Below are 13,829 nucleotides of genomic sequence, written 5' to 3'. Positions count from 1 at the left end.
GAGGACGACGAACGCGTCGTCTTCCAGTCCCAGTTCCTTCGCAGCTTCGGCCTTCCCGCGGGCGGCTTCCTGCACTCCTTGCTCAACTTCTATCGGGTCCAGCCACACCACCTCATGCCGAACACGGTGGTGCTGCTGGCCGCCTTCGTCACCATGTGCGAAGGCTACCTTAGTACTCTCCCCACTCTCGAGCTCTGGGGAGAGTGCTTTTACCTCAAACTCGGCACCGCCGCAAAGGGCACGGCAGCCCAATGCGGAGCCTACGTGGTCGTGCGGCGTCCGGGTACCAAGAATTGCTTCCCACCCATCTCCTTGCTGCAGTCGGCCAAGCTGTGGTAGAGTCCTACTTCCACATCAAGAACATTCATCTGACGAGGGATTACATCAAACTGTCGGCTTATGTATCCGGCCTGCCTGCAGAGTCGCGCGCCAACTGGGAGTACAAGCCGAGCTCCCTATCGGCCGCCTCCTCCGCCGCCCTTTCCTGACTTCAGGTGATGACGAAGTCGGAGGGCCTCAAGGGCTCGGGCCCTCTGGCCGCCTATGTGGCACGCCGAGTGCTCCCCCTCAAAGCCTGGCCCCACATATCAGCAGTATGAGTGGGCACCAAGACCCGTGCCAGATGTGCACGTGGGAGCTGCCAGGCGTGGAGGTGACCCGGTTGGTCAACTACTTCTCCAACTGCAAATTGTCGGAGAAGGATTGGCAGTTCGGCGACCGGCCGTATGACCACGCACACCCGCCGACTGCGGTGAGTCTTGTAACCCTTTTTTCTTCTTTGCTTGTTCGAGTTCTTGCTTTGCTATTTGATCAGTCGGCAATGGAACAGGTCTTCTCGGCCCAGTCGGCCGTTGACACTCTGGAGCCGGGCGACGAGTTCATGGTGGACCGGACGAGAAGTGATGTGGACGACCCCGACTTGGGGTTGGCTACCATGGAGGAGGACGACGCCATAGGTGGCGGTGGCAGAGAAGGCGACTCTGGAGGAGGCGGCGTCGGGATTGGCCGGATGACGACGAGGAGGAGACCGAGCCGCGCCGCCCACACGGTGTCGACAAGGCGGATGCGAGCTCTTCAGCCGCACCAACTGCACCAGGCGTCGCGCTGAAGCGCTGAGCCGGCTCGTTGCTGTTAGCCGGCCGAAGAAGCCCAAGAACATGGCCGCCATGACCCAGCGACAGGAGGCTGCCGCGAAGGCGGCCCAGTTCCAAAGAACCCCGAAGCAGCCCCCGACGGTGTCATCAGTGCTTGATTTCTCTTGTGTTTTATTTTCTTCTTTCTTGCAAACTTTCTCTGAGTTTCTTCTTATCTTGCTTGAACAGGGCCCCGCTCACTCTTGAGCGATCCGCCTCTGCATCCGTGATCGGGGAGGCGGAGGGCTCCGCCAACACGCACCACGCGGATCCGCTTGCCGACCTCCAGGAGGCGACGGAAAGGAACGCGCGGGAGGCGCGCAAGGAGCGGGAGGAGGCGGAACGACAGAAGGTGGAGGCGGCCAAGGCGGCACAGGCGGACGCGGATGCGGCGGCCAAGGCCCAAGCCAACACCGCGGCCAAGGCCCAAGCGGACGCCGCAGCCAAGGCCCAGGAAGACGCGGTCGCCAAGGTGCAAGCAGAAGAGGCCGCACGCGGCCAGACTCCGTAACTCATCATCGCTCTGCACGCCACGCCACCGGCGCTAGAGACCCAGGCGCCGATTGGAGGAGCCGGCGATGAACAGCCGGTCCTGGAGAGGGGAGGTGGCGACATCATCCTCTCGGGGGCGGAGCCGGCCCGCAAGTGCAAACTGTCGAGGACCATGGCAGTCGGCCCGATGTGCCACTGGCGCCGCCGGTCAGTGGCGAGCTGGTGGTGGGGGCGACCCCCGTGGTCCATACTCCGGTACGCCGACATGAGGCAAAGGCGACCTCAGCGCCAGAGCCGCAGGATATCAAGGCCGCAAGCTCGGTGGCCCCTGAAGCGGAGGCTACTAGTGTCGTCCCACCAGAGTGGACGCCTGGGGGCGGGACTGGCGTGCTGAACAAGGTTGCGCAGGGCGTTCAGGCCCAAGGCACCGCCCTCCAGTGGTACACGAAGGTGTTCCTGTTGACATGGGCAGCCGTCCGGGTATGCTCCTTTGCTTTGTTTTTTGTCCTTACAATCTTCCATGGGGGCCCGCCAGCGTACCCACTTGGTGTAGCCCCCGAGTTCCGGGTCAGCTGCTGAGCAGGCGGCTCGGAACTTAAAGGTAAGTTCCGAGTGCTGACTTTTTCTTTTCTTCTGTTGTATTCGTTGCAGGATTACCACAACATCCGTGCAGCCACCTTCAACTCCCAGGTCCGGGAGCTGGCCAAGCGGACCGCCGGCCTGTCCGACAGCCGGAGTACACCTCTGTCTTTTCTTTCTTGCGGGGGTGCGTCAGCGCACCCGTTGGGTGTAGCCCCCGAGATTCGGGCCGACTGCTGAGCAGTTGGGCCGGATCTTCCCGCAACCACTTTTCCCCTTTGTTGATTGTCTTCTCTTGCTTGTCTTCCATAGGAGCGGCCGCCGACCTGCAGCAGCGCCTGGGCGAAGCCCAAACCGCGCTGCATGCCAAGGAGGAGGAGTGCAGCGAGGTGGCGCGGAAGCGCGACCGCCTGGTCAAGGAGCTAGCAGACCAGCACAAGGCGAAGCTCCAGAACCTCAAGGAGGCGGAGGACGCCCTCCAAACCGAGTTTGAGAGCGAGCGCTCAAAGTGGGTCGAGAAGGAGGCAATCCTCACCACTGGCTACGGTGAGATTGAGGACATGATCGACGGTAAACTTCTTTTTCTTTGGAATAGCCGCCGACTGCATCCAGAGTCGGCTTCCGACTTCTGATCTTTGTTCTTCTTTGCGCAGACTTCTTTCCTGGACATGTTGTCACCATTAGCCAGGCCATCAAGGCACGTCGCAAACAGCGCAGGAATGAACGAGTGGAGATCCCACTGAACGCGCCTCGAAACATGAATGAGCAGCTCCTAGCTGTCAGGGCGCGCCTGCAGCCGGCCCACCGTATGCTCCGCTGCCTTTAGCACGCCGGGTCCCATCTGGTTTCCGCCCTCTGGCTAGGTGTCCAAGCTCCACGCACCCCTAGTCGAACCGCCAACTGGCTAGAGGTGGCAATCGACCACTTCAAGGCTTGGAAGGGCTCCTCTGCTCTGGTGGGGTAGTCCGCATCTTCTTCAGCTGGAGAAAGGCCTCGTCTGCCTTGTCATTCCACTCGAAGTGAGTAGTTTTCTTCATGAGTTGGTATAGGGGAAGAGCCTTCTCACCCAGCCGACTAATGAAGCGGCTGATGGATGCCGAGCAACCGGTGAACTTCTGGACGTCTCGCGGTCGGGCAGGTCTCTCCATCCTCTCAATGGCCTTGATCTTCACCGGGTTGCACTCAATGCCGCGCTCTGAGACCAGGAAGCCAAGGAGCTGGCCGGCTAGTACCCCAAAGATGCGCTTCTCTGGGTTGATCTTGATTTGAAAACGACACAGATTATCAAAAGTTTCCTTGAGATCTTCCAAGAGGGTACCACGCTTCTTCGTCTTCACCACAATATCATCTACATAGACGTGGGCATTTCTGCCGAGTTGCTTGAGGAGGCACTTCTGCCTGCAACGCTGAAACGTGGCACCGGCATTCCTCAAGACGAATGTCATGGTTAGGTAGCAGAAGGTTCTGAATGGTGTCATGAAGGCGGTCTTCAGACGGTTGGTCGGGTTCAACTTGATCTGGTGGTACCCTGAGTAGGCATCCAAAAAACTCAGCAGCTCGCATCCGGCTGTGGAGTCTATCACTTGGTCAATCCGAGGCAAAGCAAACGGATCTTTGGGGTAGGCTTTGTTGAGGCTGGTATAGTCAATACACATGCGCCACTTGTTGTTCTTCTTCAGTACAAGGACTGGGTTGGCAAGCCACTCTGGAAAAAACACTTCCATAATGAAGCCAGCTGCCAGAAGTCAGGCTATCTCTTCACCAACAATTCTTCTCTTCTCTTTCGACAGGCGGCGGAGGGGTTGCTTGACTGGTTTTGCATCTGCTCTGACTTGTAGCTTGTGCTCGGTGAAATCCGTCGGAACACCCGGCATGTCTTTGGGAGACCATGCGAAGATGTCCCGATTCTTGCGGAGGAAATCAATGAGCTCAATTTCCATGCGTGCCTCTCCGGGTGCTCGGGGTCCAGGCGGATCTTCTTTGTTTCTGTGGCCAACTGCAAGGAGCCTTGGGTCTCTGACTCTTTGGGATCTGGTGATAGGTCCGGCTGCTTGCTGGCCATGGCCACCACTCGGTCCAGGAGCTTCTTCTCAGCAGCAATAACAAGGGACTCAACTAGCCAGCTGCTAGCTGCAACACAGGCGACCGACTTCTCGTAGTCTCTGGCTATTGTGATAATTCCCTTGGTTCCCGCCATCTTCATCTTGAGGTAGGCGTAATGTGGCACCGCCATGAACTTGGCTAGAGCTGGCCGGCCTAGGAGTGCATGGTAAGGGCTCTCCAGATCAACCACCTCAAACCAAATTGCCTCGCGGTGGAAGTGATCTTTGTCTCCGAAGAGGACGTCTATCTTGATCTTGCCGATTGGTGAGCAGGAAAGGCCGGGCACAAAGCCATGAAAGACAGTTCGACTGGGCTGGAGCTACTTCTCTTTGATGCACAACTTCTCCATGGTGTCGCGGTAAAGGATGTTGATGCTGCTACCGCTATCTATCAAGATCCGGGAGAAACGAGCAACTCGCCTCTCTGTTGCAAGGGTGGCATCCAACACCAGGGCATAAGAACCCGGAGAAGGCATCACCTCTGGGTGGTCTGCCCGGCTCAAGCTGATGGGCTTCTCGGACCAGTGCATGAACTCTGGGGAATTTGAAGCAATGGCGTTCACTTCACGGTGCTGCTATCGTCGGCTATGCCAGTCATCAGCCACATTGGTGAAGACGACGTAAGCTCCGTGTTCTTCGGGGAATTCAGCCTGGATAGTGTCGACTACTGGGTGGGCCGCTGGCTACTGGGGAGGAGGCGGCGGCAGGCCAGCAGGCAGAGGAGGCAGCAGTCCTTCGCCCTTGGAGATTCGGGTGAGCCAGTGGAACTTCCGGGTGGTGTGGTTGGACGGCTTCGCTCCGCTGTGGAACTTGCAGGGAGCATCCAGGGTTTTCTCATAGGAGAAGGCAGGCAACCAAGTAGGCTTGATGCCCTTCTGACGCTTGGGGCCGGGTTGTCCCTCCGGCTGCTGATCCTCAACTGTCACCACCTGCTGGGTGGTGGAAGCCGGCTGCGGGGCCTTGCATTTGTTGTCGTTCTGCTGTTGGCGCCGACTATTATCACCAGCCGGCGTCCGGGGAGCCGGAGGGAGCACCTTCCCGGTCACATCCACCTGGAGCTCCGACTTCATGGAGGAGTCGGACGTGGCGTACTTGTCTACTGATACGCCCATTTTGCATCATGCTTTTATATCGATATTTATTGCATTATGGGCTGTTATTACACATTATGTCACAATACTTATGCCTATTCTTTCTTATTTTACAAGGTTTACATAAAGAGGGAGAATGCCGGCAGCTGGGATTCTGGGCTAGAAAAGGAGCAAATATTAGAGACCTATTCTGCACAGCTCCAAAAGTCCCGAAATTTCACGGAAGTCATTTTTTCAGAATATATAAAAAATATTGAGCGCAAGAAGTTCACCAGGGGGGCCACACCCTGCCCATGAGGGTGGGGGCGCGCCCTACCCCCTGGGCGCCCCCCTACCTCATGGGCCCCCTGGTGGCCCTCTGATGTCCATCTTCTGCTATATGAAGTCTTTCGATGAGGAAAAAATCATAAGCCATCTTTCCGGACAAGACTCCGCCGCCACGAGGCCGAACCTTGGCGGAACCAATCTAGGGCTCTGGCGGAGCTGTTCTGCCGGGGAAACTTCCCTCCGGGAGGGGGAAATCATCGCCATCGTCATCACCAACGATCCTCTCATCGGGAGGGGGTCAATCTCCATCAACATCTTCACCAGCACCATCTCCTCTCAAACCCTAGTTCATCTCTTGTATCCAATTCTTGTCTCTAAGTCCGGGATTGGTACCTGTGGGTTGCTAGTATATTAATTACTCCTTGTAGTTGATGCTAGTTGGTTTACTTGGTGGAAGATCATATGTTCAGTTCCTTTATGCATATTACTACCCCTCTGATTATGAACATGAATATGCTTTGTGAGTAGTTACGTTTGTTCCTGAGGACATGGGAGAAGTCTTGCTATTAGTAGTCATGTGAATTTGGTATTCATTCGATATTTTGACTAGATGAATGTTGTCTCTCCTCTAGTGGTGTTATGTGAACGTTGACTACATGACACTTCACCATTATTTGGGCCTAGAGGAAGGAATTGGGAAGTAATAAGTAGGTGATGGGTTGCTAGAGTGACAGAAGCTTAAACCCTAGTCTATGCGTTGCTTCGTAAGGGGCTGATTTGGATCCACATGTTTCATGCTATGGTTAGGTTTACCTTAATACTTTTGTTGTAGTTGTGGATGCTTGCAATAGAGGTTAATCATAAGTGGGATGCTTGTCCAAGGACAGCACCCAAGCACCGGTCTACCCACATACCAAATTATCAATGTACCGAACGCGGATCATATGAACGTGATGAAAACTAGCTTGACGATATTCCCATGTGTCCTCGGGAGCGCTTTACATCATATAAGAGTTTGCCCAGGCTTGTCCTTTGCTAAAAAAGGATTGGGCCACCTTGCTGGACTTTATTTACTTTTGTTACTTGTTGCTCGTTACCAATTATCTTATCACAAAACTATCTGTTACCTATAATTGCAGTGCTTGCAGAGAATACCTTGCTGAAAACCGCTTATCATTTCCTTCTGCTCCTCATTGGGTTCGACACTCTTACTTATCGAAAGGAATATGATAGATCCCCTATACTTGTGGGTCATCACCTGCTATGATCAGCAGTTCATCGAGTGTAGCCGGCTCATCGCAAAGGAGTTGGTGTTTGAGTAAGGTGCCTGTCGGTGTCAAAACCGGCGGATCTCGGGTAGGGGGTCCCGAACTGTGCGCCTAAGGCGGATGGTAACAGGAGGCAGGGTTCACGATGTTTTACCATGTTCGGGCCCTCTTGATGGAGGTAAAAGCCTAGGTCCTGCTTGATTTATTCTTGATGATATGAGTATTACAAGAGTTGATCTACCACGAGATCGGAGAGGCTAAACCCTAGAAGCTAGCCTATGGTATGATTGTATGTTGTCCTACGGACTAAAACCCTCCGGTTTATATAGACATCGGAAAGGGCTAGGGTTACACAAGGTCGGTTACAAAGGAGGAGATATACACATCCGTATTGCCTAGCTTGCCTTCCACGCCAAGTAGAGTCCCATCCGGACACGAGACGAAGTCTTCAATCTTGTATCTTCATAGTCTAACAGTCCGGCTAAAGGATATAGTCCGGCTGCCGGAGACCCCCTAATCCAGGACTCCCTCAGTAGCCCCTGAACCAGGCTTCAATGACGATGAGTCCGGCGCACAGTGTTGTCTTCGGCATTGCAAGGCGGGTTCCTCCTCCGAATACACCACGGAATAATTTGAATACAAGGATAGTGTCCAACCCTGCAAAATAAGTTCCACATAGCACCGTAGAGAGAATAATATTTCCACAAATCTAATTTGCTAACTTGTTTTGGCAACACGACATTATGCCATGGCCCAGTGATTATTCGAACCGTTTCCTTTAACTAGCCCCGCACATAACGCGAGGCAGTTTTTTGACACGTCTTGTCAAAGCAGAGATCGTGTCCCCCTTATTACGGGATTCTCATCAATACGGGCGTGGGTAACCCAACCGCGCCATCGATTATGGCGCTTGGGGGATAAGCGAGTTTCACCAGGCTAGTGGGGGCGCATAGTTTCGGCCGCCCTTATAAAGGGATAAGGTTTAACCTTTCTCTACCCACGCCTTCTTCCTTCCTTTCCCATCCATTCTTGCGCACTCGAGCCCCAACGCCCAAGTCCACATCTTTCTCCTCAACCTCCTCCAAACATGTCTAGAGCGGGAGGCAAGTGGATGGCTTCCTTTGTTACGGAGGAACTCATCAAAAAGCTGCGCGGAGCCGGATACTTAGCCGCGAATATCGCGCATCGGCTGCCCGCTGCGGGGCAGATCGTCCCTACCCGAGAACCCCATGAGAAGGTAGTTTTCCTCCACCACTTCCTCCGCGGACTGGGGTTTCCCCTTCATCCATTCGTTCGCGGTCTCATGTTCTACTACGGGCTAGACTTCCATGATCTGGCCCCGAACTTGGTGGGCGTCCAACAAGCAGAATGCGGCGGGGCCATGGTGGGCAAGATGCCCAACGTTATATGGCTTGAAGGCTCCTTCGTGGAGACCATAAAGGGGTGGCAATCGGCGTGGTTCTACATCACCGAGCCGCACGACATCAAATGGGTGGCTGCCCCCAAGTTTCGATCTGGATTCCCTACACGGCTCACTTCTTGGAAATAGAAGGGCTTGTCGTGGGGTTCATTGGTGGAGCTGGATGGACTCCAGAAATGTATCCGGAGTATGGGAAGCAAGAAGCTCAATCTTGTCAACATAGTCCAGGTCATGCTCATCCGTCAGATCCTCCCGTGTCAGCAACGGGATTTTAGCTTGTGGGAGTTCGACCTGGCCCAGCACCAGATTCTGAGTGAGCTCTTCGATACGACGCACAAGGACGTCTGGAGGGTGATGTTCAAGAGCGCCGAGGTCCCTCCCTCTCTCGCTGAGGACCGCGGGCTAAGCACAAAGTGCCTAGCGCGTTCGGTGAGTTCTATACATCCAGTAGGATATTTCTTTCCCCTAGCTTAATCATGTGTGGGGTCTGATCTCCATGCCTTTGACAGGACTAGGTGGAGACGTCGGGGCAGATTAACTATCCGGCCCCTCTACCCGAAGACATTGCGGACGCTCTCCTGACGGAGATGGTGACTCCGGCTCCTTACAAGGTGCCGGAGAAGACCAAGAAGGCCAAGGGAACCCGAAAGAGTTCCCGGCGCTAGGTGATATCGGACTGATCGTCCAAGGACTCCTCAGCGCACTCCTCCCACGAAGACGAGGAGGAAGATGAAGACGCTCCCTGTCGGTGTCGAAACCGGCGGATCTCGGGTAGGGGGTCCCGAACTGTGCGTCTAGGCCGGATGGTAACAGGAGACAAGGGACACGAAGTTTTACCCAGGTTCGGGCCCTCTTGATGGAGGTAAAACCCTACGTCCTGCTTGATTAATATTGATGATATGGGTAGTACAAGAGTAGATCTACCACGAGATCGAGGAGGCTAAACCCTAGAAGCTAGCCTATGGTATGATTGTTGATGTGTACATTGTCCTACGGACTAAAACCCTCCGGTTTATATAGACACCGGAGAGGGTTAGGGTTACACAAAGTTGGTTACAATGGTATGATATCTTCATATCCGTATCGCCAAGCTTACCTTCCACGCCAAGGAAAGTCCCCTCCGGACACGGGACGGAGTCTTCAATCTTGTATCTTCATAGTCCAGGAGTCCGGCTGAAGGTATAGTCCGGCTATCCGAACACCCCCTAATCCAGGACTCCCTCAGTAGCCCCCGAACCAGGCTTCAATGACGAAGAGTCCGACACGCAGATTGTCTTCGGCATTGCAAGGTGGGTTCTCCTCCAAATTCCGTGTACCTGTTGAATAAAGTCCGATTTCTTGTAGATGTTTGTGCTCCTTGGCTTCTGCGCCCAATAATGGCCGCTTCCCACGTGTCAAACGAATATGAAAAGTCTGAGTGTTTTTACATTCACACCCCTAGCCGCGTAAATGAGCTGCCCTATTTAAGGGGACGAGGATTTAGATCCAATCCATAGCTTCTCCCCTCCGCGAGTGTTCATCAGAGCGCATCCGACAAAGGTCCATTCCACCATGGCCAGCAGTCGCAACTCCTCCCCTCGCCCTTCCAGCCCTAAGCCTGGATATTGGGAGAGATGTTCCATCCCGCATAGCGAGCTAGTGACGCTCCAGACCAAGGGATTTCTCCCCCCGGCCTATATGGTCCCGGTTCGAGCCGGTCTTGCCGTCTACAATGGCGGAGAGCAAGCAGAGAATGCCCCTAATCCCTCCAAAGGAGAGCGGGTGTGCCTCGTCCCTTACTTAATAAGGGGGCTCGGATTCCCAATCCACCCATTTATCCGGGGGCTGCTGGAGTTCTACAGCCTCCAGCTACATCATCCCACGCCTGCCTTAGTATTGCATATCGCGGGCTTTGTAGCCCTCTGCGAGCTGTTCTTGGGTGTTGAAGCTCATTTCAGACTATGGAAGGAGCTATTTTGCCTCGTGCCCCGTTCCAAGAAGGGGTCAATGTATCAAGTGGGCGGAGCCGAAGTATGGCCCATCGCCGGGACCGGATATCTGTCCGGAAGCCCAAAGAAGGCGTCCGAAGACTGGCCCTCGGAATAGTTTTATATAGAAGACGTCTCGCTGCCGGATCCTGTCCGGATCGGCCTCCCTGAATTCAACAGTGCTCCCTTAAAGAAGTGCCTAAGCTGGCGCCCACGGAGCCCTCAGAGGGAAAGTGACAAGGACATCATTTACCCGATAGGCCGACTAAGATTGTTAGCCCATTCCGGACTATCCATGATCGGGGTTATGGCCGAATGCATTATGCGGGGGGTGCAGCCGCTTCAGTATAGAAGCCACCCCATGTGGGACTTCAACGGGGAGGACGACGCCACCCGCTACGGTCGTAAGGGGCCAGATTCATCTGCCGCTCTACTAAAGATCTTGTCCACTTTGTATAAGGGATAAGAGGAGGAATTTCTCTGCGTCAACCCTCGGGGTGGATTCTCCATGCACAATCCCCCGAGCTGGGTAGGCGGCCGTATTTACTTGTCCATCCATTTTGTATTCCCATCAGTCTGACGACTTTAACGCAGGAACTGCGCCGGGCTGTTAAGGAAATAAGCAGCCCTCCTCCACAACCCGAGGACCCAGGACAGTCCCTTGACCCGGCCTGTCAAGAGGATCCGGACATATCTGTGGAGCTGATTCATGGAGTGTTCCATCAATTGAGCAAGGAGAACGCCTTGGTGGCCATTACGGCCGATTACCCAGGGCTAATCCTGACGCCCCAGGTACCTGAGATCGAAGTCCCAGTACCCCGAATAGGTGTCCGCCCACTCGTGTTTAGTTTCCTGATTGCAACCGAACTTTGCAGGGGAGGTTTTTAAGGCGGAAGGCCGAACCTGCGGCGACCAACCAACGAGGGGCCGTAGGGCCCCGCGGGCAAAAAAGAAGTGCAGCCCGGGCCAAGGCGTCAGCGCAAAGGTATGGTGCGCCGCCTTATCCCAGGTGTTATACCTTTGAGGCATATTGACACTTGCCCTCTTTTCAGGACAAAGAGACCTCGCCGTACTATATCCGGAGAGGCTGCCAATCGTGCCTCCACCAGCCAGGCTTCGAAGCCTGGTCCGGAGGCGGAGGCGAACGCAAGGCGCGCGCCAGACGCTCCTCAGACGGAGGATGTGGACGGGTGGTCTGCCACTAAGTCTGAGCTGGAGAGTGCCATGAACCATAGGCGTCGCCTGACAATTCTTCGCGACGCTTGTTTCTCTCAAGGGGCGTTAGATGCCTTCAACTCGGGAGATGCGTACCTCCGTGCCGCTCAAAATGGTCTAGCCAGAGCCACGGAGCAGTATGTGAAAGACATACTGGTAAGAAAATTCTGGTAATTATATATATATATATACTAGTAGCCCCCGAGACTTGAAACAGTTAGAATAACTGATTTAAGGATCATTTGTTATGCAGGTTCTTACAGAAAAGAATTCCATACTGTCCAAGGAGCTGGATGAGTGCAAAGCCCAACTCGAGGCCGCACTAGCCGCGGCCGAGGAGCCCAAGGAGACCCCCTCTGGTAATATACACTTCGAAAGATAAGTATTTTGTGAAGCACGGCATGGGTGCGAATCTGACAAATGAAATTGCAGATGGCGCCGGATTGAATCCGGAAAGGCAACACCTCCTACGCCAGGTAAAGGCTGGTGAGAAGGTACTAACAAAGGTGAGGTGGGAGAAGAACGATCTCCAAGATGCCAACACCAAGCTGGGCGTTGATATGAAAGATGTTCGTGCCCAGCTGTCAGACTCCGTGAAGGAGAATCAGCGGCTTCGGCGCGACATATTTAGTAAGTGCTTGAATGAACCTTTTGAAAGAAAGTTCGGCGGGGAAGTCGACTAACAGAGCAATGTCTGTAGGTGTGCTAACAGGTCATCCTGCAGAGGAGATGCCCGGTTCTACGGGTGACCTTCTTCCTGAGCTCTCGCAATTGCTCGATCGAGTTCGGCAGGCGATGCAAGGCGTCGCCCAGGCCCTGTGGCCATCCATCTCCATGCCTGAAGGTCTTGGAGAGCTTTTGGAGAAGCTAAAGGGAGCACGGCGGCGCTTCCGATTGTGGAAGATATCAGCCTGCCGTCAAGGCGCTAGGGAGGCCTGGGCCATGGTGAAGACACGGTACGCAAAGGCTGACCCCAACCACATGGCCGAGGTCGGTCCTGTAGGGCCCGATGGGAAGGAGATCCCTGTAAGCTTAGTATACGGCCAAGTAGAGTTGGCCGCAAAGTATTCCCAGCAGGACTGTAAATTAGAAAGCCTGTTAGATGGTATTGAAGAGGAATATAATCAGTGAAAATGACTATGTAATTTTAATTGACATTTATAATGCCTTCTAGCCGGATTGTAGATCATTTGTCATGGCCGACCTTTTCGCTTCAGCCTCGGGACCTGACGGTCCGGAGTGTGTCTGAATTCCCGTGTGGTTATATAGGAACCGGGGAATGCATGGAGACCAGGCGTAGGGGTCAATAGGGCTTGAGCAGACAAGTTCCCGACTAGTTATGTTATATTAAATGGTTAGTGAGAAACATCTTCCAGGGAGAATAGTTCCGTTAGGGGTTCCTTTCCCTGGGAGGCATGCCCTAAGGTGCTTGTCCATGCTACAAAAATAAACGCAGGAAAAACATCTGGGGGCGTATAGATAGAAAATAAAAAAAGATCATCTTTAGTTCACCGACCGAATATTCCCTTAAGAACGCTAGCTTTCGGCTTCACCCAGTCTGAGGTACACGTCTGGCTGACCCGGCAGTAAGAATCGCAGAGGTGCTCCCTTTACCACCTAGCCGAACAATCGGGAACGTAGGGGTAAGCATAGGAGCCAAGCAACCCATCTTGGCCAAAACATAAGTTATATCGATGCATATAATGGTGACTAAAAGGTACATGCGGAAGTGTGACACATGTGTTGGGGCATGAAGCCCGTATGAATAAGCTTCTGTTTAAAGAAGCCCCCAGGTTTAATGGGCGCGGATAGCGCGTCACTTTATGAGCCTTTAAAGGCTATAAGAGAGAGAGAGAGAGAGAGAAAAGAAGAGAAATGTAAGATAGAAAATATATAAAAAATGGACAGAGGAGGGAGACGAACACAGAGTCTGGCGCTAGGCATAGAATCTTCGGAGACGGGCTGCGTTCCGTGGGTTTGGCTCGAGTCGGTTATCCGATGCATCTCGCAAGCAGTACGCTCCACCAGTCAGGACTTGGTCAATTATGAAGGGACCTTCCCACTTGGGCTTGAGTTTGTCCTTTTTCTTGTCCGGTAGTCGTAGAACTAATTCACCAATGTTGTAATTTTTGGCCCGTACTTCTCTGCTTTGGTATCTTCGAGCCTGCTGTTGATAGAATGCGGAACGGGCTTTTGCCACGTCACGCTCCTCCTCCAATGCATCCAAGCTGTCCTGCCGATCGAGCTCGGCTTCTCTTTCTTCGTACAAGCGCACTTGAGGTGAGTCATGAATTA

The sequence above is a fragment of the Triticum aestivum genome, chromosome 7A (assembly GCF_018294505.1).
Source record: "Triticum aestivum cultivar Chinese Spring chromosome 7A, IWGSC CS RefSeq v2.1, whole genome shotgun sequence".
NCBI classification, from domain to species: domain Eukaryota; kingdom Viridiplantae; phylum Streptophyta; class Magnoliopsida; order Poales; family Poaceae; genus Triticum; species Triticum aestivum.
This window is presented reverse-complemented; position numbering follows the sequence as displayed.